We start from the raw sequence: 22,470 nt of genomic DNA on the forward strand, positions 1-22,470 counted from the left end.
AATACTGTACACCCATTTTTCTGATGAGAAAACTGAAACAGAGCTTAATACCTGGTCAAAGTCACAAACTTTGAAACTCAGGCTATGTTTCTCCAGAGCAGCATGCAATATATTTCAAATCAAACCTGTCCCTCTGTGTCTGTGTTTTATGATTTTGACTTCTTTTCTTTATCACAGAGTGCTGGGTGTATTCATCTCTCATTACAAGTTTCTGATCCCCCAATCATTAACCCAGTTATGGATGGTGGTCAAAAAGGTGGAACCAAGAGTGATTTCCCATCACTGTTTCATGCACACACGCACACACACACACATGCTGTAAATGCCCGGGTCGGTCTGACCTGCCCCTCACTGTCTCATTCAGGTGCCATAAAGCTTCCCTCCATACTTGATCTCCACTGTTCAGTTCCCTTCAAGTCCTTTGAACTGTACCTGCTCCAGTAACTTTATTTGATTTAATATTTTAATGATTATATTTTTACTGTTATCTATTTGAATAATATACTGATAGTTTAATTTATAAGTTTTTGTCTTCAGAAGAATAACCACATAAGGGGGCAATTTAAATGTGGGACAGAGGGATGAATAAGAATCTTGAGAGTAGAGACCTTGATCTATAATTATCTGTGAATACAATCTGCCATTCACTCCAAATAAAGAAGAATCCCAAATGACTTTTTGTTGTTGTTAATATTTATTTTCAAGCATTATAATATTACTACAGATGAAACTCATAAGAGATGGGCTATTCAACAAAAAATAACAAAAAATGAAGAATATGATTATATTTTTCAGTTTCCATAAAGTTTTCCATCTCTTTCATTTGCTTGTGTGCATAGAGATTCTTTCAGTGAACCATAGAAATTGCTAACATTTAAGTTCTTGCCTAAGGTTGTAGACATGAAAATTCTTCATCCTCATTTTATGCAAAGCCAAGTTAAGAAAACGAATTTATGCCTGGCTAGTGTAGCTCAGTGGATTGAGTGCGGGCCTGTGAACCAGAGTATCGCGGTTTGATTCCCAGTCAGGGCACATGCCTGGGTTGCAGGCCAGTTCCCAGCAGCGGATGTGAAAGAGGAAACCATACATTGATATTTCTCTCCCTCTCTCCTTCCCTTCCCCTCTAAAGATAAATAAATAAAATCTTTTAAAAAAAGAAAACTAATTTATAAATGATCTTTTGTCTACAACATGAAGTCTATTCATTTTTGTTTTATATTTTTTAATTAAGTTTTTAGGGGTAAAACTGGTTAATAAAATTATGTAGACTTCAAGAGTACAACTATATAACACATCATCTGTATATTGCATTATATTCACCACCCAAAGTCAAATCTCCTTCCATCACCATACATTTGACCCTCTTTACTACCTCCACACCCTTGTTCCTCTGGTAACCACCGAACTCTTGTTCGTGTCTATGAACGTTTGTTTTTTTCACTTGTTGATTTCAGTTTTATATCTTACATATGGGTGAAATCAAGCGGTTTTTGAATTTTTGTGACTTATTCACTTAGCATAATATTCTCGAGATCCATCCATGTTATCACAAATGGCAGTGTTTCATCTTTCTCATGGCTGAGTAGTATTCCATTGTGTATGTGTACCACATCTTCTCTATCCAGTCACCTACTAAGAAACACTTCAGTTGTGGCCATGTCTCGACTGTAAGAATAGTGCCACCATGAGCATAAGGGTGCATATATCTTTGTGAATAAATGTTTTTAATTCTGGGGGGTAGATACCCAAAAGAGAGGTTGCTGGGTCATATGCTAAGTTTATTCATATTTTTTGAAGAACCTCCATACCGTTTGCCATAGTGGTTTTACCAGCTTACATTCCCAGCAGCAGTGAATGAGGGCTCCCTTTTCTCCACAACCTCTCTGACACTTGTGAACTGGCAAAGACAACCTAATGTCGCTCATTTCTTGCCCCATGTAAATAAAGTCATCCTAACTAAATAAAGGGTTTTCCTTTCAGCTTTAGTTCTGAATTGATATGAAATTATAACAGAATATATAGTTGATACTACTACTACACTTACGATGCTAATGGGACCACCTTTATTTGCTCTAAATTTTCTAAATTATTCCAATTTTCCAGAAACATGCCTGGTTGAATTTACATCAATCATTGTTTTTCTTGTCTTAGTTTACTGAAATCAGAAGTAAAAATTCATCAAAGGCATGTTCAATTCAAGAACTCTAGACTCAAGCCATATGTAACGGAATATACAAACATACACACTCACACACTTGGGTGTGTGTGTGTTTTAACCCCTCCCCTTACATCTTTCTGAATTGTCAACCCAAGGGGATTCTTTGACTCCTTCTTGTTCAGATAGGCAGGAGAATTGCTGTGCCAGTAATAATTAGTAATAAATGTTTTGGAAAAAACATTGGCATTCGCAGATTGTTTGGGGCAGCAATTTTCATCATTTTTCATCTCATAGTCTTATGGATGGGGAAAGAGAGACCCCAGTCAGGAGGCCTCTCTTCCGAACCTCGGTTCTTGTCTCACTCACAAGAGAGTAGTTCGAAAGAGAGACAAACAGGTGTATGGGACATGAAATAGCATGATTATGAAGCACATCAGTACAAAGCTGCAAGCAAGCACCCAGCTAGCTGAAATGCCGACACGCAGAGTAAATGAACTTGTTCGTTTGTTCTATACACTTGAGCTGAGGCTACAAGTGGGTACTTAGCTAATCTAAATATGAGGGGTTCGGGGGTTACATACCTTAGTCAGTTTTTGGATTCCACCTCATCCTCCCCTTTCTAAATCTTGGGAATAATGTGCAGCTACAAAGGCTTTCTTTCTCAGTTAACAAAGGCTCTTCGTCTTAGTGAAATTGTTACAGAGGCCCCCTCTCCCAGCATAGGCCCCCCTCTTCCTCCTCTGCAGTTCCCACTTGTGATGTTCAGAACACCCTGCAATCTTAGTCAGGTTGTACAGGAGCCATTTTCTCAGCACAGTCTCAGGGACTCGTGGTCTCCTGCTCTCAGGACTGCTGAGTCAGTGAATGAGACATGACTTCCTTTTGCTTCCAGCCTCCTGTATTAAGTTCTTTGTTAGATTGTAATGGCAAGGGTCCTGCCTTTACTGCCAGCCTGTCGGCTCATTCCTAGCTGCTACTTAACAATGGCATGCACGAACTAATTACTAGAATTCTTTGGCACACCAAAAAATATATTAAGTATTTTGTCAATCAGACAAAAAATAGGTATAATTTTGATTCATTCACACAGATCGCTATTGATGTGTTGTTAGCATTTTTTTTATTTAACAAAGTAAGCGAAAAGAGGTCAGTGCCCCTAACTAGATATTGCATGTTTTAAAAAATTCTTGCGGCATACCAGTGTGCCACACACCGGTTGAAAATTGCTGATTTACGGCAAGGAGAGGTTTATGAAGCCGCAGTGGAGAAAGAGAACAATATGATTCAAAATTTCTTAATTTTAGCCAGTAGTGCTCATCCCTAATTAGTAAGTCCCATCATGTGACAATTAAGTTAAGCTAAGAACCTCACCTACAAGCTGCAAAGAGCTTGCTGGCCACAGTTGTGGCTTGTTGATCCTCATGTAACTGGAAATAGTGTCTCTGTGGTGAGCCTTTGGGTAGGCCATTGGGTTCTCACTCTCAAATAACTCACCAAATTTGACAAATCGGTCACTTCTTGAACTTTAAAGCTCAAGTATTTTTACTAAATATCATTGAAATGGCCCTGGGTCTCTTTCTTGGCCTTTCAGCAAAAATATCTACGTTTTAAAGCTCAAAGGTCAGTATCTGTTGATTAAACTTGGGCATAAAGAAAAAGAGACAAGAGGAGTAAGATTCTGTGAGAGAAAGTCACACTGGTAAACAAACAGGAGATGATTCAGATAAGTAAAAGTCTGCCCGTCTATAACAAACTCACCGTTCAACTCTTGCACTAAACTCCTACCCCGTGAGTGCCAACCCCTTTACAACAGGACCAAGCTCCAGTATCCTGAAATGAATCTGAGTAAAAGGGGAGTCATATGAAGGATTATTGTTCAAATTTTGTTTTCTCAGTCTTTAGTATGAAAGTAGTCTATAATTTATCATATTTACTCATTATCTATAAAAATAGTAAGATGATGTTGGGCATTCGCTACATGCCAGTTTTGTGTTAGATATTTTGCATTAGGTTATTTAACCTTTTTTAAAGAATTTTTCATATTTTATTTACTTTTAGAGAGAGGGAAAGAGGAGGAAGAGTGGGAGAGAAACATCAATGTGTGGTTGCCTCTAATGTGTCCCTGACTGGGGATCTGGCCTGCAACCCAGGCATGTGCCCTGACTGGGAATCGAACGGCGACCCTCTGCTTCATAGGCCTGTGCTCAATCCACTGAGCTACACCAGCCAGGGCAGGTTATTTAATCTTGATAAACCTAGGTTGTTACTTAAAATTTATTTCTTGATAAACCTAGGTTGTTACTAAATTTATTTCTTAAATTTCATGGTTGAAGATGTGTGAGATTACGGGGAAATATGTTCAAGGTTTAGTAGCTACCAGTGGCTGAGCTGAGCCTCACTAAGCTCTGTCTACCTCTAATCAGGACAAAGTATAGAGAGGTGCTTTGCATAACTGTAAGGGAATAGATCATTTTTTGCCTTATCTTGGTAATTTTTAGCATTTGTTTGTATACCTATGTAAATGCATGCACACTCGACTTGTTGATGCCCGATTGTTCTCAGAGAGGTAAAACACGGATTTAGATCATTAAACCGTTGTTACCATAATTTTGTATATCCCGAGTGTTTTTAACAAGCTTTTAGTTATATGCTTTATTTCCTAATTTTCTTGTTTTTATGTCTTTGAAGAAGCATATTTTAATTTTTTAAATATCTGTTCATATACAGTAACACCTATTTATGAATTTTATGATGCTTTCAGATATGAAATATTTCATATGAAGAGAATATTGGCAGCAAGGTGATTGTCTTTTTTAGAATTTACTTGAATTTGTCTGAAGTTAGATTTAATGGTGGGGGGGGGATCACATCTTGCTCCTTCCTTCTAGTGCTTGTGAGTTTAAACGTTTGTGAAGGTGTGGGTGGTGGGAGAGGTGAGAAATCTTTGACCAGAGAGACGTAAGAGCAAAGTTGGCATTATAATTTAGCCACAGTCGTTAAAATATACTTAATACTCACCATAAGTGAATGCACTATTGTTACATAAGGACAAGGGTCTCAAGGTCTGCCCAGTTCTTGCTGAATGCTATTCTTTCTTAATGTTAAAATGTAGCAGAGTATTTTTGCAGATGCAGTTGTAAACAGGATGAGCTTGATAGGAACTCACACCCATAAATGTAGCCAACTGCTAAAAGGAAATCAATGTGTAGTTGACTAATTAACTGATGTGAGCAATGGCTAAGCCTCCCCACTGGGAAACGGAGCTTTGTATATGAATCCCCTTCTCTTTTATTTGTTGCAGTAAATAAAACTACCTTGACACTTACCTCTTGTGAACACCCCAGGCTGCAGACCCCTTGAGTTCAGTAACTTTATGTTACATTCTAGACAGACACTAAGGGCTAAAATCATATGAATAAATCTTATTTATTTTAAGAATTATGTCTAGTGAAAAAGGATAGAAATAATAGCACAATTGCTAATAACAGGAGAGATGTATAAAACATGCCCTGAGATGGTGGAGTTAGGTACGGAAAACTTGCTTCCTGATCGGGCATAGAAAATGCACATGATGTCTTGGAAGAGAAAAACTTTGTCAGCGCTAAGGAATTTGATTTTATCCTGTTATCTTAGGATACTCAAACATTTTAACATCATAAATACGAAGTTTATAATTTACTTTTTTCATATGCATTTTTTTCCTGATTAGACCCCTTTACAATGTTGGGAAGTTTAAAATGAAGAGAAATAGCTTGTATTTTGTTTAGTTTCTCCCAGGCCCTTTAAATGTAGTGACTTTTGTAGTCTTCCTTCCCACCGCTGGCCATGATGAGAAGAAAGGGATTGTTGGCTGTCGGAAACATTCAGATGGAAAACTGTAAGGATGTTTCACAACCAGTGGAGGCATTTACTTGGTTGTGCCTGTAAAATGACAAGATAAATGTTTTGAAACTGCCATTTATTAATCTGAATGACTCTCATTCTTTCTCTCTTTGAGAGTAGAGAACAGAATCATAGTTTATATTCTATGAATATTGTAAAATGTTTATGGATACAAGGGAAGAGCATTTTAATGCAAAAGTGAAGCTGATATTTTAAAGTGTCCAAACCAATATTTTAAAAACACTATTGGAAAATTATTTATAATTAAATTACTAATATTTCTCCTCCTGTTATAACAAGCATCAATACTTGCTTTGATCGCTTCTCAGACTTTTGGCTAAGATCAAATGTAGTATCTGTTCTTATCAGTTTAATACTTGCTTTGAAAATATTTCAGACAGAAAGCTGTACTTGAACAAGAATGAAATAAAAAAATTATTTAAAAAAAGAAAAAGAAAATATTTCAGATTAAAATTGATTTACTTAAGAAGTGATACCTAGTGAAAAAGAAAGAAAAATACATTTTCAAATAAGAACCCTAAAAAAAAGAAAGAAAAGAAGTGATTGCTGGCTGCGTAGTAAGTACCACACACACACACACACACACACACAATACAACAAAGAAACAAACTCCTTGCTTTATGGTAGTTTTACTTTATCATCGGAGCCCAACAATAAGACCGTGCATGTGCGAAAGGGTTTGTCGGAAGGAGAAACATGAAAACATGAGGAGGATTTGGAAAGCTGAGAAAGCGTGACGTGTGGTGTCATTTCAAACGAGATGGTGCGGGAAAGCCTCACTGTGGAAAAGAGAACCAGGGGCTGAGGTCGAAGCACCACGCGCTCTGTGGCTTCACCGCTGAGGTGCGAGATTCATGTGCTCTTTTATCGAGACAGACCTCACACTGGTACTAGGAATTGTGTGCTCCAATCCTAAACGTGCCTCTGTAACCGAACAAAAACCAGAGGTTCGGCTGCCTTTCGCCACAAAAGCCGACCTCATAAGGCAGGTATTGGTGTAAAAAAAAGAGAGAGAGAGAGAGAGAGGCTTGATCTGGGAGAACAGCAGGCTCCTGCCTCAGAGCCCGTCTCCTCTTTCTGCCACGAACAAAGTCCAACTGTCCTCAGCAACACCAAGACAAAGGCCAACCCATCTAGTTCCTGCTCTGTTCTATGGGACGGTCCTTTGGAGCCCACAGGGAGCTGCTAAGTGGGCTTAGTCCCAACTGGGTAGCTTAGCTTGTTCCCAGCTGTTCACTTCGGGCTCCCTCCTTTAGCAGGTGGAGCCTGCAGGGCCCCAGGGCCGCCTTGTCACATGCTCCGGGGAGAAAGACTGCACAAACACTCTGGCAAGTACCTCACCAGGTCGGGGGGAGGGGAGAGAGAGAGAGAAACAGACAGAGAGGGGCTTCCACCTGGAGGCCATGGGCTATGTCACATGCCCATGGAGAGAACAGGTGAGTGTACCTACAAGTCCAGGTCACACACAAGAATGAGATACTTTGTTTTCATGGGATTATATAGGGTTGGGTGTTGGATGGACCAGGTGCTTTCTCAAAATGACCAAGTTCCAAAATTTTGTGCCCTTCGGGTAGGTCCACCTTCCAACCAATCCCTTCTTTCCTCAAGCTAGACTGACAGGCCTCTTTGGTCCAGCACCTCCCCTTGCATCATTTTGGCTTGTATGGCCATGCGCCCATCTTCCCCTGGTCCCACCTCAATATGGTATGGTGAAGGAGGGCTTCTTCTCTCCAGTAATCTTGGTAGCTTTTCACAAGCTCAGTCTAAAAACCTCCCCTGCCGCCATCTTGGCTGATGGGGCAACTCCCCAGCACGCAGACTCTTTGATGGTAATGCCTCTCTGTCTCTGCATCGAGCTAAAGCAAGAGCAAAGGGCCACAATTCATTTAAGAGTCCCAAAGTACTTTGTTATCATTGGAGATTTGAAAGTAGATTTTTAGTTAGTTTTTGAAACAAATTAATCTGTCTCTAGTAAACAGTATCCAACCTCTCTCCTCAAACATTCTGACAGCAAATATATCCAACCAATATCTGAAGCTTTACCAGTAACAAAATATCAGCTGCAAAAAAATGAAAAGGAATAATTTCAGGGGGAGAGGGTGAACTGAAATTGATATGTTTTTAAACTTGACAATCTGTACTTCTTCTGAGCACTTCTCTGCAAGGAATGCCTCCCATTTCCAAAGACGATGAAAACAAACAAACAAAAAACACTTGTTTCACTTTCTAAAGGCCATTGCTCAGAAAAGAGCAGTTTCTGTTCCAAGTTGGGCACTAACTCTTCAGTAATAAAATAGGACAAACACCACAAAGAGTATGTGATACCACGCAAGGAACCTCGGGGACAGTAGAGTGCACACGGTGCCCCAGACTATGGCCATCCCACAGAGAGGCATGATCAGCGGGGCACAGCCAAGGTCTCTGCAGATGGTGCTGTAGGCGTGCAGTCCTGACGCATGGGTTTATAAAGAAGTTGAGGACATCAGGAAGCATCGAACCTAAACCACATCCACCTGGCCAGACAGTAGGCTATCACTAAAAAAACTAATAAATGTAAAACTTCAACTGTAAAACAATTTTTTTGCCTCAGATATAAAAGATACGTGTTGCAAAATATTAAAGAAACACATCAAAGGGTTACATCAAAACTTTTAGGGTAACAAGTTAGGGTTTATTATAAATTTCTTCTCATGTATCAATTTACATCATTTTGAATATTTTTCAGCTCCAAATTTAAGCGTTGATATATTAAAACACTGATGGGGTCCTTGAAATCTCCTACGGTATGAAAGAAATAATTCATTAATGAATTATTCATACATTAAAATGTTTATTCTTAGAATTTGTGTGAAGAGTTTAATGTATTATCATCTAAAGTTTTTAAAACCTAATACATTCTTACAATGTTTATTTTACATAATACATACATATCATGCATAATATACATGCATGATATCATGTAAATACAAAGTCTGTCTGGAAAAAGTTGAGCCATTGTTACGTAAGGAGAATGGTTTGTAAGACATGGAGATAACCTGGCAACCAGGAGAGTGGACTGGAATGTGAGGCGTGAACAATGATGACTTCACTGTACTAGTCAGTGGGGTGGTAGACATGGTTGAGTGAGCATGTGTACTGTATGGATATCGCATCCAAAATGGCTGAGCGAGTAGAGCAAGAAATCTGCAACAAATATCTGCATGAAGCTTGAACATTCCTCCACAAAACTATTCGGATGATTCAGACGGCTGCAGCTATGGGTAACTGGTGATTGGCAGCTTCATCACAACAATGTGCCTGCTCATGCATCACATCTTGTGCAGAGCTTTCTGGTGAAACAGCAAATCACCCTGGTGACTCAGCTGCCTACAGCCCAGATTTGGCATCCTGCAACTTTTGGCATTTCCCCCAGACTAAAATCACCTTTGAAAGGGAAGGGATGTCAGACCATCAATGAGATTGAAGAAAATATGAGACAGCTGATGGTAATTGAGAGAACTCTGTGAGGTCCCCAAATGCCTACTTTGTAGACAGCTAAAGCATCATTGTCCTATGTACAATGATTCTTGTATCTTCTTCAGTAAATGTCTCTATGTTTCATATTACATGGTTGAATACCTTCTGGACACACCTGGTATATATAGTTTTATGATATATGCATATATCATGTGTTGATATATACATACACGATCTCATAGCTCAGAGACCATCCACTACAGTACATGTGAAGGTTAAACTTACTGGAAATCATGTCTGGGTTCTGATACAGCCCTGGCCCTTTTGTTCAGACCTCATTATCAGCCCAGTGCACCCCTTGTCCATGGAAAGTGCACTGCAAACACAAAATATTTCCAACCACAGACTTGTCACTGCTTGAAATAACACTTAACACCTATGCTAGCCTTGATGTGACCCTGTGATTTGGGGGATGAGTGAGTGAGTACTGGGCAGAGAAAATAGCATGTGTGATAAAAAAAGAACAAGAAATCACAGCAAAGCTGTTTACCTGGTCCAGGGACACAATGAAGCCTAAGATGAAGACAGACCAAAAATGAGGTGTACACCTTGGGTGTGGGTGGGCATTCTCACTTCAGCTCTCATTATCTGTGTCATTATCATTTGGACAGACATGACCATAGTAAATGACACTAAGTTCAGAATCATGACAGCTTTCGCCCACGAAGTCAGGAAGAGAAAAGAGAAGAGCTAGTCAAACGCAAAGAAAAACATGAGGACCATAAAGCATTGACTAGTCTGTGCTACTGGAGTTGTATTTACGTGTTTTCTTCTTGCCTGCAGTGTCTCTCAGCCTTACCTCTCGCAGCCTCTGCACTGGTTGTACAGCTTGTCCCACACCCGAAGATTTGGGAGGCTGGTTTCTCCATTGCACTCAGGGCTCACTCAAAGTCACCCCCATGACTACTTCTGGGATCACCCTTTTTCAGTGTGTACCTGCATCATCCCATATAACCTACAGTATTTTCTACAATAGATAAAGAAATCAGGGTTCCTTTACGGGACGAACAGCTGAAATTCAAAACATAAAATGATACAGTATTGCTACCTGGGAATTTTATGTTAAGTGTGTTTTTATTTGATATTTGTAACTTGATGGAGAATGTATTTGTTTATTACATAATGCTGAGATTTACCAGGATAATAGGCAACGTGAAAGTAATCAGATAATTATATTTTACTAAAAACAATGAACAGAACAGTTACATATAATCATCAGAGGACTTGATTCTCAAAACAACAGGAATACTAGATAACCAGAAAGATTAAAACTAGGAGAGATTATAGATTATTGATATTTTAAGAGTATTCATGTAAGAGAAATTATATTTGCATGGTAATCACTATCGCTCAGGATTCCAAAATCCTATTCATATTCATCTAACCAAAGCAATTAAAATAATTAATATATTGCCTATATCAATTTAGGATCAATGTTTCTCTGTATTTCCCTTTAAACCAGAATGCAGTTTTGTTTTTTACCTGCTTTCCTTGCATCTTCAATAATGTATGCAATTCTCTGATGATTCCGTTTTTTAGTCATTTTCAGTCACAAGGACGTGTTATGTCAGCAATTCAAACTTCCAATTGGACTACATTTCAAGGTCACCTGGAAAATCCAAACTACTCTCCTTATCTTGAGATTCTTACCTTTGTCACTTATGTAAAGTCCTTTTTTGCCCCAAAGGTACTATTTGCCATTTCTAGTGCCTTGTCCTGGACATTTTGGGGGCCATTATTCTGTGGCTTATCACAGAATCCAGGATTCCCCAGGCTGCTCCCTGCCCGCATGGGCCCCTTTTAACCCATGAGGACCACTCACACTAGGTTATCCCAGTAGCTCCGACAAGCAACGTGTTTCCAGTGGAACTCCCACTCCTCTGTCACCACAGGCTGCTCTGGTGGCACCATCCTGGTGACTTTCATTCATAAAGCCACACCCACATCCATTCCCTATGCTTCGTTGCTGCACTCTGCGGCCCCGGAAGCTAAACTCAAGTGACTGCATCACCCAAGCTTCCTGGCCCTCTGGCTCTGGCTGGTGTCTGCCATTGGGAGACGTTGGCAGGAGAGCAGAAGCTGGGCTAAGGAGAAAGCAGACTGAGTATTTAATTTTGGAGGGTCCTGGCAGTGACTAGAATCTCTCCCCTGAGCTCTTGGCATCTTCTGACACTGAACAGTGGATCACAACGTGATCATTGTCTGGATGTCCTACACAGTGTACCCAGAGTCTGTGCAGCTTAAGAAAAGACACTGGCTGGTGTAGCTCAGTGGACTGAGCACAGGCCTGTGAACCAAACAACCGTGGTTCGATTCCCAGTCAGGGCATGTGCCTGGGTTGCAGGACAGTTCCTGGCAGGGGACACACAAGAGGCAACCATACATTGATATTTCTCTCTTTCCCTTCCCCTCTAAAGATAAATAAATAAAGTCTTTTTAAAAATAATGTATTTTATTTATGAAGAAATAAAAAATGAGTTCTGATAAAGTTCTCTGCAGTAGTTTTCTAGAATATTGCTGCTAAAATATATTTGTCACATAATTACTAAATGAATAAACAAACCATCTCAATTTTGATAAGGCCCATGCTGCACTTTTTTTTTTCAGAAAGAATAAACTTCTGCAAACTTCTGCATTTTACCCTGTGGTTATTTTTAGTTTAAGCATCATGCATCTGGTCAACACACTAGATATGTAAAGGTGTTGTTGATATTTCTCCTCACTGTACACTGATGTACATAGTAAATTTCCAACCACAGTGTTGCTGACACTTAAAGGGCATTTAACACCTAAACCGCTCAATGTTATTGTCAAAATTCTTGGGGCTCTAAGAGGGGGCGGGTGGTGATAGCAAAGGAGTATTAACTTTCCGATGAAAAAATAAAATCCCACTGTGGAAGATACTGGAAGCAAAGCTTGTGTAACTTGCCATGAAGCAATAGGTTTAGCTTAATGGAAGAGAATTAAATAAGAACTGAGACTTGCAAAAAACTATGGTACATATACACAATGGAATTTTATGCTGCAGAAAGAAAGAAGGAGCTCCTACCTTTTGCAACAACATGGATGGAACTGGAAAGCATTATGCTGAGTGAAATAAGCCAGGTGTTGAAGGACAAATACCATATGATCTCACCTCTAACAGGAAGCTAAACGACAAAGCAAACAAGCAAGCAAAATATAACCAAAGACACTGAAATAGAGAACAGGCTGACAGTGACCAGAGGGGAGAGGGGAGGGAATTTCAGGGGAAATAGGGGAGGGATTTAGAGGAACCTATATAAAGGATACATGGACAACAACTGAGAAGGGTGGAAATGGGAGGGAGGGGGGAGGATGGGGGGTGGGATGGGATGGGAGTAATAGACAGAAAACTGTACTTGAAAAATAATTAAATAAAAAATTAAAAAAAAAAAAGAACTGAGACTTGCAAACTTGGATGTGGGGGTCATGAGCACTTTATCTGTCACATTAGTGCCATTTATCACTGGGACATGATAACATCAATGCTAACAGAAACACATGCTGTGGAGTAACATGAGGCCGGAGAAATCTCTGATGTGATGATAATGAGAAATAAGATAAGGGTGAAAAATATCACTGATGTGAGTCATTCATATGAGTATGTAAATGTTACAGTCCTGCTCCAAATATGTATTTCTTGAAGATTTTTATTTTTCAGTCAGATCCTCTTAAGTAATAGATTTCATAAGCAGAAATTATGAGCAAGTAAGTGCACATATGAACCCCTGTCGCACTGTCCTATATAAATAAAACAGAATTTTTTAAGTTTTTAGCTTCTTCAAAAATAAAATATGATGGGATGAGAAAGTCTACAGGAAGCCCACTCAGGAATTCATATGAGAAACAGAACGCTGGACCATGATAAAAATAAGTCCTGAAATAGTAAGTGAATATACCATGACTTGCAGAATGTATTGAAAGAAGCAATTCATCCTTAGCATTCAGTAGCAAAAATTCTATACTTAAGTGGCAATTTCAGGAAGAATATAATTTAAAAGTAATGAATTATTTTGCAAAGAGTAGTAAGGGTCTTTAAATCTAGGGTTATCACGAGGCCCTCCCTGTGTGGGACACACAAGAGAAGCAAGAGTGTCAAAAATGAAGAGAAATCAAGACAGCACTGGCTCAGGAATTGTTATATATCATATATATGTGTGTGTGTGTGTAAATACTATATATGTAGTATGTATATTGTACGGACAAGAGGAAGCCAGTCAGAGAAAGACATATACCATATGATTTCACTTAGATGTGGAATCTAATGAACAAAATAAACAAACAAAAGAGAAACAGACTCACAGGCACAGAGAACAGACTGACAGCCATCAGAGGGGAGGGGTGTTGGGGCACTAGGTGGGAAAAGTGAAGGGGTTAAGCACAAACACAAGAAAAACTCATAGACACAGACAACAGCAGGATGGTAATTACCAGAGGGGAAGGGGCTGGGGCAGGTAGAAGAGAGTAACGGAGGAGTGAATAGTGATGGAAGGAGGCCTGACTTTGGGTGGTGAACACACAATACATATATAGGTGATGTATTAAAGAACTGTACATCTGAAAACTGTACAATTTTATCAACCAAAGTCACCCCAATAAATTTAATATGAATAATAAATAAATAAATAAATAAATAAATAAATGTGAGTACATGAGCTAGGTAGAGTTAGATCTTTCCTCTGTGTTTTTGAGGAGACCATAGCAAAGCCCAACAATACCAGGATCTATACATGGTAGGAAGCAAGAAGAACCATTAAATACCTAGAATATTAGCTATTTTGAGTGATTTTACAATAAACTGTGCAACATTGCCAGACTGAAAATGCTCTGGGAAGCTGAAAACCAGACACAGATCTTTTTTATGGGCCAAAATGTTCCGGCCAGAGTCAGTTAATCAGACTGGAACGGTAACACTGCTGCCAAGAAAGTGCTGAGGCACCACCGATAACTCCAAGAGGAGGTCAAATGTCCAGTGTAGTGAATCCGCCAGGAGTGGGTGGGGTAACGCCCTGTACATTGTGGTCTCCACCAGAAAACAGTAGACAGGGGTCACGGGTCTGGTGTGCAGTGACAGTCTCTGAATCGGAAGGAGGCCTATATTTCGTGCCAGCCTATGATGGCACTGTACTGTCATGTCCATTAGGATGATGGATCTGGGTAGCAATGACATCAAGAGGACAGTGCAGACTCAGTCAACAACTTGGTTCTGATCACTCTTATCAGAGAATGCAGACAACTTCATGAGAAACATAGGTAAATCCGTAGCTGTAAACTCCTTCTAGTTTTTGGCCCAGTGGAGGGACATCTTACATCTGCTTCCAAATCCAGGGTGGGTTTCCAAATCCAAGCACCACAGGTAGGCCACTGGCAAAAACCTATCTCTAAGTCAATGATTTTAAGGAAAAAAAGTAATGAGGCTATCCACAGAAATGTGACGGAAGCTTTGAGGATGAGTTTGAGTTCTGCCAACTGAGTGTGGTGACCACATGGAGTTTTGGTTCTGCAAAGTCGGCAGTGGCCGTTCCACCAAAGCGCCTGCATCTGTACCACTTTTCAAACAGTTGAGTTATCGGCCAACCAGACCCACACATGTGGGGGACCTCTGTAATTCACGAGACCCCTGGGCCCACAGTTCATCGTCAGATGATGAAGTTCGGGATAAGATTCCTGAGAAAGGGACAGGTGCCACATTTTCAGGTAAAGACAAGGCCCTGCTGGAACCAGGCCATCCCCACTCTTGAATACAACTATTTCGTCAGACCAAGAAACCGTGCTGTGCCTTTCTCACCCTGTTGTTGATTTCAAGTTGGGTCACCCAAAACTGAAATGTCAGGCCAAGGAGTCACAAGACCCCTTGTTAGTGTTCCGTTTTTATAAGAAAACGTGATTCAGATCCCACTGGGAACTGTTTTTCAAATGAAATGTAAAAGGTAGCCCTGTTAAGGAGAAAAACAATATATATCCATAAGGGACACCTTCAGGCAGAGGTTTCCTTCCTTTGCTAAGACTCCATTCAGTAAAATTATCAGTTGTAGAAAGTCGTATTCCCAAGGGTTATTGAAGTCCTGAGGTGGGGAGCATGTGACAGCTTGCCAGACTAGAACCAGCAACCACTCAAGGTAATCTGATTTGCAGGTTAACTCATCAAGTAGAACACCCAATACATCCTCCAACACCCAGTAAGATTCTGAGCTTCTTTCTTTGTTGGAGGTGGGAATGCAGGTGAAGAGATCGCAGTGTTTCTATGACTTCTGGAGAAACCAAGTATTGTCAGTCAGCCCATGTTGTGCCAAGAAATTCCTTGCAGAGCAGATTCTTGCTGGCGGAAGCATAATACCATTGTTAGCCAGGCCTGATGAGACCAAGGCTTCTGACTTTCCAACTAATAAAGCGTTACCTGTGTAGTGAATGCTCTGGACATGGATGGGTAGAGACCTTTCCTATAAATCCTGACATCCCTACACACACGCACATACACACACACACACATGGCAGATGCCAGGGAGTTTTTCCCTCTAGCACTTCTCTGCATGGGCCTCCCCCAATCCAGGGACTACTCCTGGCACAGGTGAGCTGGAGAAGTACCAGCATGTCATACCTCAATTCCGACTATGCATTCAAATGCAGAAGCGACAACAGTAGTGCACCGAATTGGCCCATAGCTCTGCACTTACGAGATTGTGCAAACTTTGTTTTTCCACTATGGAGATGGTGAAACTCCATCGGCTAAATCTATGATATACCTTTTCTCTGTGAGAGTAAGTACAAAGATGATACGGGTGACTGTAACAAACAGAACCTTGTTATAGGTGATTTAGTAGGCAATCATTTGTAAACAAAGAGAGTGTTTTATTTGGTTTCTGTTTTAAAGAATTCCATGAAGAGAAAGGTGTTGGGGAGGAGGATATACTAATATCTCTTTCAAACTAAAGCCATTGATATTAAGTGGACTCTGATTATTTGAATATTCTGATTTTTTTGTCATGCATGCAGGAATCCACAACAAGTAGGCATTTACTGTGGTTATGCAGAGAAATGTTATTTTGTGTTGTTTAATTTACATTTTTCTATTTTTAATTTTTATTTGGTTTTGGTGTAATATGAATAAAAAGAAATTTCTTTATACTAATATTGTAAATTTGGCAGCAAACGCTTCCAATTGGCAGTATTTAACAAAAAGAAGAGTGCACATAAAATTTAGAGTTAAAAGTCGGAAACCATAATATTAACTATTGTTGTAAAGCTCTTTTGATTAGAGAACTACATTTCTGCCAGAGCTGAAGGGCCCGTGTGTTGGCTCAGGAGCTCTGGGCGGGATTTGCGGTGACCGGGATTTGAGCATCCATTGCCAAAGCTGAGGCGGTGGTCAGAGAAACATCCTTTTGAGTACAAAAATACATAAATTAGTGCGAACTGTGTAAAACCGAGGAATTGTGTGCCACAGAAGTCACCAAGAGGATTAGAATGAAAGTGACAATTCTACAGAACTTGTTGGACAAGCGCCTTCTCTCCGACTCTCGCTTTCTCCTGGAGTGGTCAATAAAACGCCCACCTTGGTCTCCACCCGCCACACTTGCTTATGCTGCAGGTTCCTGTACCTCACCTCAGACTTACTGCTGCAGTTTCTCTGGTGGGTCAGGGGAATCTGAATTTCGAGTAGGCACCACAGGAAATTCTGAAGAATAAGACCGAGAAGCATTTTTCTGCTTTTATAAACTTTCACCAACATTCCATTAATTTTAACAAACTTTCCTAGCATGAGACTATTCAGTCAACACTGATAAAGTCCCTTGATTTTTTCCAAATAGGCATTTATTTTCTAAATCCAGAACCCAATTACTGTCTTAGGACAAGGGCAAACTTAAACTAAATCAGCTTCTCTCAGATTATTGACAGAAAAATGTTCTTCCTGAAACAGCTTCCCTGAAGTCAGGCTTCACTAACACCATCTGTCTCTCTGCTTAAAACGATGATTGGGCCAAGATTTTATTGTGTTTGTATTTTTTGTTGTTTTTACAGTTTATTGAGATTAATTGATATGTAACACTGTGCAAATTTAAGGTAAACAACATGATTTAAAGTACATATATACTGCAAAGTGATCACCACAAATAAATTAACATCCATCACCTCATGTGGTTACAAATTATTTTCCTTGTAATGAGCATTTAAGATCTCTCTTAGCAGTATTCTAAAATACAATACAGTATTATTAACTGTAACCAACTATATTCATTATGCTGTACATTAAATCCCCAGAATTTATCTCATAACTGAATGTCTGTACCCTGTGACCACACTCACCCACTTTCCTCACCCACCACTTCTGGCAACAAATAGAATCTCTGTTTCTATGTTTGTTTGTCTGTTGTTTGAGATTCCACATGTATGTGAGTTCATGCAGTACTCGTCTTACTCTGTCTGATTTATGTCACTTAGCATAATGGCCTCGAGTTTCATCCATAGCATCCCAATGAGCAGGATTTCCTTCTTCTTTAAGGCTTAATATGACATTGTGGGTGTGTGTATATATAAAGTGAGCACCCTGATCTTGTTCCTGATCTTAGAGAAAAAGCTTTCAAACTTTCACAATTAGGTATGATGCTGGCTGCGAGCTTGTCATAATATACACTTTATTATGTTGAAGTAGGTTCCCTTTTTCTTCTTTCCATTTATTGTTGTTCAATTCCAGTTGTCCCTCCTTGTCCCCCCACCATCTGTCCCCATGAGTCCCACTCATGCAGAGGAGACAAGATAACCAGCCCCACAAGATGGGTAAGTCACTCTGCCACCCACCAAGTTAGGGTTTGGAGAGAGCCCACTTCTGACTGAGTTGCTACCTGAATGCGCAGGTGGAGAGGCAGCGGCCCCAGCATGTCCTGATTTCACACCAGCTGATTTTTCATTTAGTACTTTACTTTGTCACGTTATTAAGCTTTCATTATTTTTTAGAAGCTGTTGCTTTTTTTACGTTTTTAAACTGTAGCTTCTAATTGTTCTTATAATTTGTGTGTGTCTTGTTCTGTATTTCTAGAGACTGTTCATCGCCTTGTAATTCCTTTTGCTCCTTTTGTAATTTTTCTTCCTTTTCAGCCAAAAATTCTCTTGCAGAATGGTAACTGTATGCTTCAGTTTCAATGTACCCAGTGTTCAGATCCCCTTCTAACTTTGTGACAATTTATTTTGCCTTAAGAAGTTCTGCTGATAATGATCTTACAGTACTCTCGGGTTTTCCTAGTTGTACCAGATTTTTCTCACCATTTTCTTCTAAAATCATCTTTTGTTCCTGGATTGTCAAATGCTTCTCTTGTTCTTAAAACAAGTTGGTCCTTATCCTCAATTTCCTGTTCTGAAACAGCCACTTTCGCTTGAAGCTGATTAATAGGTTTCTCCTTTTTGTGGCACGCGGCATCTAGAGTAGAGTTCTCTCTTTGCAAAGACAGGACTTCTTGCTTAGCGGGCTGGAGTTCCTCTTTGACTCCAGGCAGCTTCGCTCTCCGTTCTCTGGTGGTGGGGTCCCCTTTGCATTTCCTTTCGGTGAGGTCTTTGTTAGCTGCCTCTAACTTGACAACCTGCTCTGCAGCTGCTGGATGTTTTGCTGAGGGATGAATTCTAAATCTTTTTTCTGCCACTTATGCTGCTGTAGGTACTGAGCCTGCCCTGCAAGGCCTTTTCCTTCTCACCCGTCAGTCAGTTTCCTGTAAATGCTTATCAACAGGGCTGCTTATCTAATAATTCCTGAATTTCTTCTGATAATGTCTTTTATGTGCAATTCAATTACCTACTAACTCCTCTAGTGATTGCATCGGTGATCATTTTTCTTCCTTACTACATTTCGAACAGCCCTGCTAGAAACTTCTTCATTTCCACATAATTTCCAGGTAAAAGTTTTAGTGAGAGGTGTGTAAGAGGCTTCAAAGGATGTGTTCCTAGCACATTTAAAAGGGCAGGAGAGTCATCCAAAACAGCAACTGGAGAAACTAGCTGTAGCAAAAACCTTGGAATCTCTTTCACTTGTTCTTGAGTACACCACTGCAGGAGATCTATAAAGTTTTGTGGAAAAACTAGGAAGTCTATCAAAAGAACTTGCTGGAATTCTGAACTCTGAAAATCTTCCTCAGATATAACAAGATTATACAGGAAAAATGGATCAGTATCATCAGTCAGACGTATAACTGAGTCCTCTCCTCACAGTGTCTGCACTTGACCTGCAGTGGGACAAGCTGCTGGACAGAAGCTGGCCCAGGCTGAACCTGGCTCAGGGTGCTGGGCAGTCCCGCCACTGTGCCCAGCGTCCGACTGACCCGGATGGCCGCACTGGCCTGAGCAGGGTCTGGGCCCTGCTGAGGTTTGAGTTGGGCATTTGACCAAGAACAAGAAACTGTTTTAAATGACCAAATACATTTGAAATAATGCTAAACAGAAGTTTTAAAAAACCTAAAGATATTTTGTTTGTTACTTTATTTTGGTCACTAGATTTTGTATATAAGTAAAATCATATGGCATTTGTTTCTCTCTGGCTGGCTTACTTCATATAGCAAAATGCTCTCCAGGTCCATCCACACTACCCAAGAAGATTAAGATTTCTTTCTTTTCATGGCCAAGTGGTAGTCCATTGTGTAAATGTACTGCAGCTTTTTTTATCTATTCATCTACCAATGGGCACTTGGGCTGCTTCCTCATCCTCCCTATTGTAAATAATGCTGCAATACACATAGGAGTGCATATACTGTTTCTAATTAATGTTTCAGGTGAGGTGTGTCTGGAAAAAGTCCAGCCATTACTAGTATAATGAGAATGATTTGCACGACATCAATGTAACCTTGCAGTCAAGGACTGGAATGAGCATGTGTGAACAATGATGACTTGTACTAGTCAGTGGGGGCAGTAGACACCTGTTGAGTGACAACGTGTACTATGTGGCCATAGCATTCAAAATGACTGAGCAAGGAGAGTAAAACATCTGCATCAAATTTTGCATTCCTCTACAGAAACTATTTGGATGATTCAGAAGGCCCTAGATATGTGCAGCTGGTGATTGGAAGCTTCATTACCACAATGCACCCGCTCAGACCTCACATCTTGTGCAGAGCTTTTTGTTGAAACATCAAATCACCCAGGTGACTTAGGCCCCCTACAGCCCAGATTTGGCACCCTGCAATTTTTGGCTTTTCCCAAAACTAAAATCATCTTTGAAAGGGAAGAGATTTGGGTCCATTGATGAGATTCAGGAACATACGATGGGGCAGCTGATGGCAATTGGGAGAACTGTGTGAGGTCCCAAGGTGCCTGCTTTGAAGGGAACTGAGGTGTCATTGTCCTGTGTACAATGTTTCTCGTATCTTGTATCTTCTCCAACAAACATCTCTATTTCTCACGTTACATGGCTGAATAACTTCTGCACAGAACTTGTGGTCCCAGAAGCAGAATCGCTGGGTCATAAGACAGTTCAAACAGACTTCTAGATACAGAGAACAGACTGGCTGCTGTCAGAGGGGAGGGGGCTGGACAGCTGGGTAAAAAAGGTAAAGAGATTAAGAAAAAAAAACAGTAAACACAGACAATGAAAAGATGATTTCCAGAGGGAAAAGGGTATGGGTGGAGGTAGGGGAAGTTCAAGGCAGAATAAATGGTGATAGAAAGAAACTTAACTTGGGCTGTTAAACACACACTACAATGTACAGGCGATGTATTACAGAACCGTACCCTGAAAGTTACGTAATTTTATTAACTGATGTCACCCCAATACATTCAATAAAAAGATACAGTATTGGATGCATTCGCCATGTACTTAGAAGTAAAGAGAGAATTAATCATTTGGAAAAGAAGGGGAATGGACTATTCTAAGAACGTGCATGAATGACCTGCAGACACCGCCGTGGTGTGGGGATGGACTGTGGGAGTGGGGGATGGGCTGGGGGGAGGAGGGCGAAGGGCAAAAAATTGGGACAATTGTAACAGAATAACAATAATGAAGACATTTATAAAGTAATTCAGTTAGTGACACTATAAAAATGACATTTCTGAAGCTTCTCTGAAAAAATAGCACATAAAGACAAAAAAATTATAAAAAAGAATTTAAACACAAAGAAACTTTTATAAATACCTACAGGAGGCATTCCAGGGAAAGTGAAGAGATAAAGGGGCAGAAGTGTGCTATGTTAAGTTAATAACAAAGACTTTTCTAATAATAATAAGACATCAACCCACAAATTTATGAAGTCTAACATTAATCAGGATAAAAGAAAGAAAGGTACACGTTTGATAAAAGCCAAATAACACCGAGAACAATAATAAATTTCCAAAATCAGCACTAGGGAAATGGTAATGACTTAAGCATTTAATTTTGGGGTTTGTTTGATATATCAGAGCCATCGTAAAATTTTCCCAAATAACTGAGCTTTGTTTATTGCTCCCTCTACCTATATGCCACTTATCCTTACTATATTTTAAAGTAATTTTGATATATTACTGTTGAATTATAAAGAAATTTACCTCAAATATTACATTTTACATTAAAATGTATTTCATCAGATATTAAGACATATGATTGCTTTAATTTCATATATTTGCATTATCCTACATATTTTAATATTTTATTTCAGTCATTGTATAACCTTATCTATTAGATGTTACTTTGGTAAGTACCATGCAATGTTTAATTTTTTAAAAAAAACCCAGGTGATGATTTTTATCTTTTTTATTGGAGCATTTAGAAGGTAAAACTTACTGTTGATAAATTTTATTTTATTTTTATTTTTTTAAAGATTTTATTTATTTATTTACCTTTAGAGGTGAAGGGGAGAGGGAGAGAAACATCAATGTATGGTTGCCTTTTGTGCGTACCCTGCTGGGAGTTGGCCTGCAGGGAA

At 39.7% G+C, this 22,470-nt stretch overlaps 2 pseudogenes; one reads left to right on the plus strand and one right to left on the minus strand.

Moving 5' to 3' along the window:
* The first annotated feature begins 6,357 nt into the window (after positions 1–6,357).
* Positions 6,358–6,456, plus strand: LOC119002563 (uncharacterized; annotated as a pseudogene).
* Positions 6,457–18,334: 11,878 nt separating this feature from the next.
* LOC119002418 (spindle assembly abnormal protein 6 homolog) lies at positions 18,335–21,039 on the minus strand (annotated as a pseudogene).
* Positions 21,040–22,470: the final 1,431 nt, after the last annotated feature.

Source organism: Sturnira hondurensis, unplaced genomic scaffold, assembly GCF_014824575.4.
Source record: "Sturnira hondurensis isolate 20B ecotype Veracruz unplaced genomic scaffold, ASM1482457v3 Scaffold0017436, whole genome shotgun sequence".
NCBI lineage: Eukaryota > Metazoa > Chordata > Mammalia > Chiroptera > Phyllostomidae > Sturnira > Sturnira hondurensis.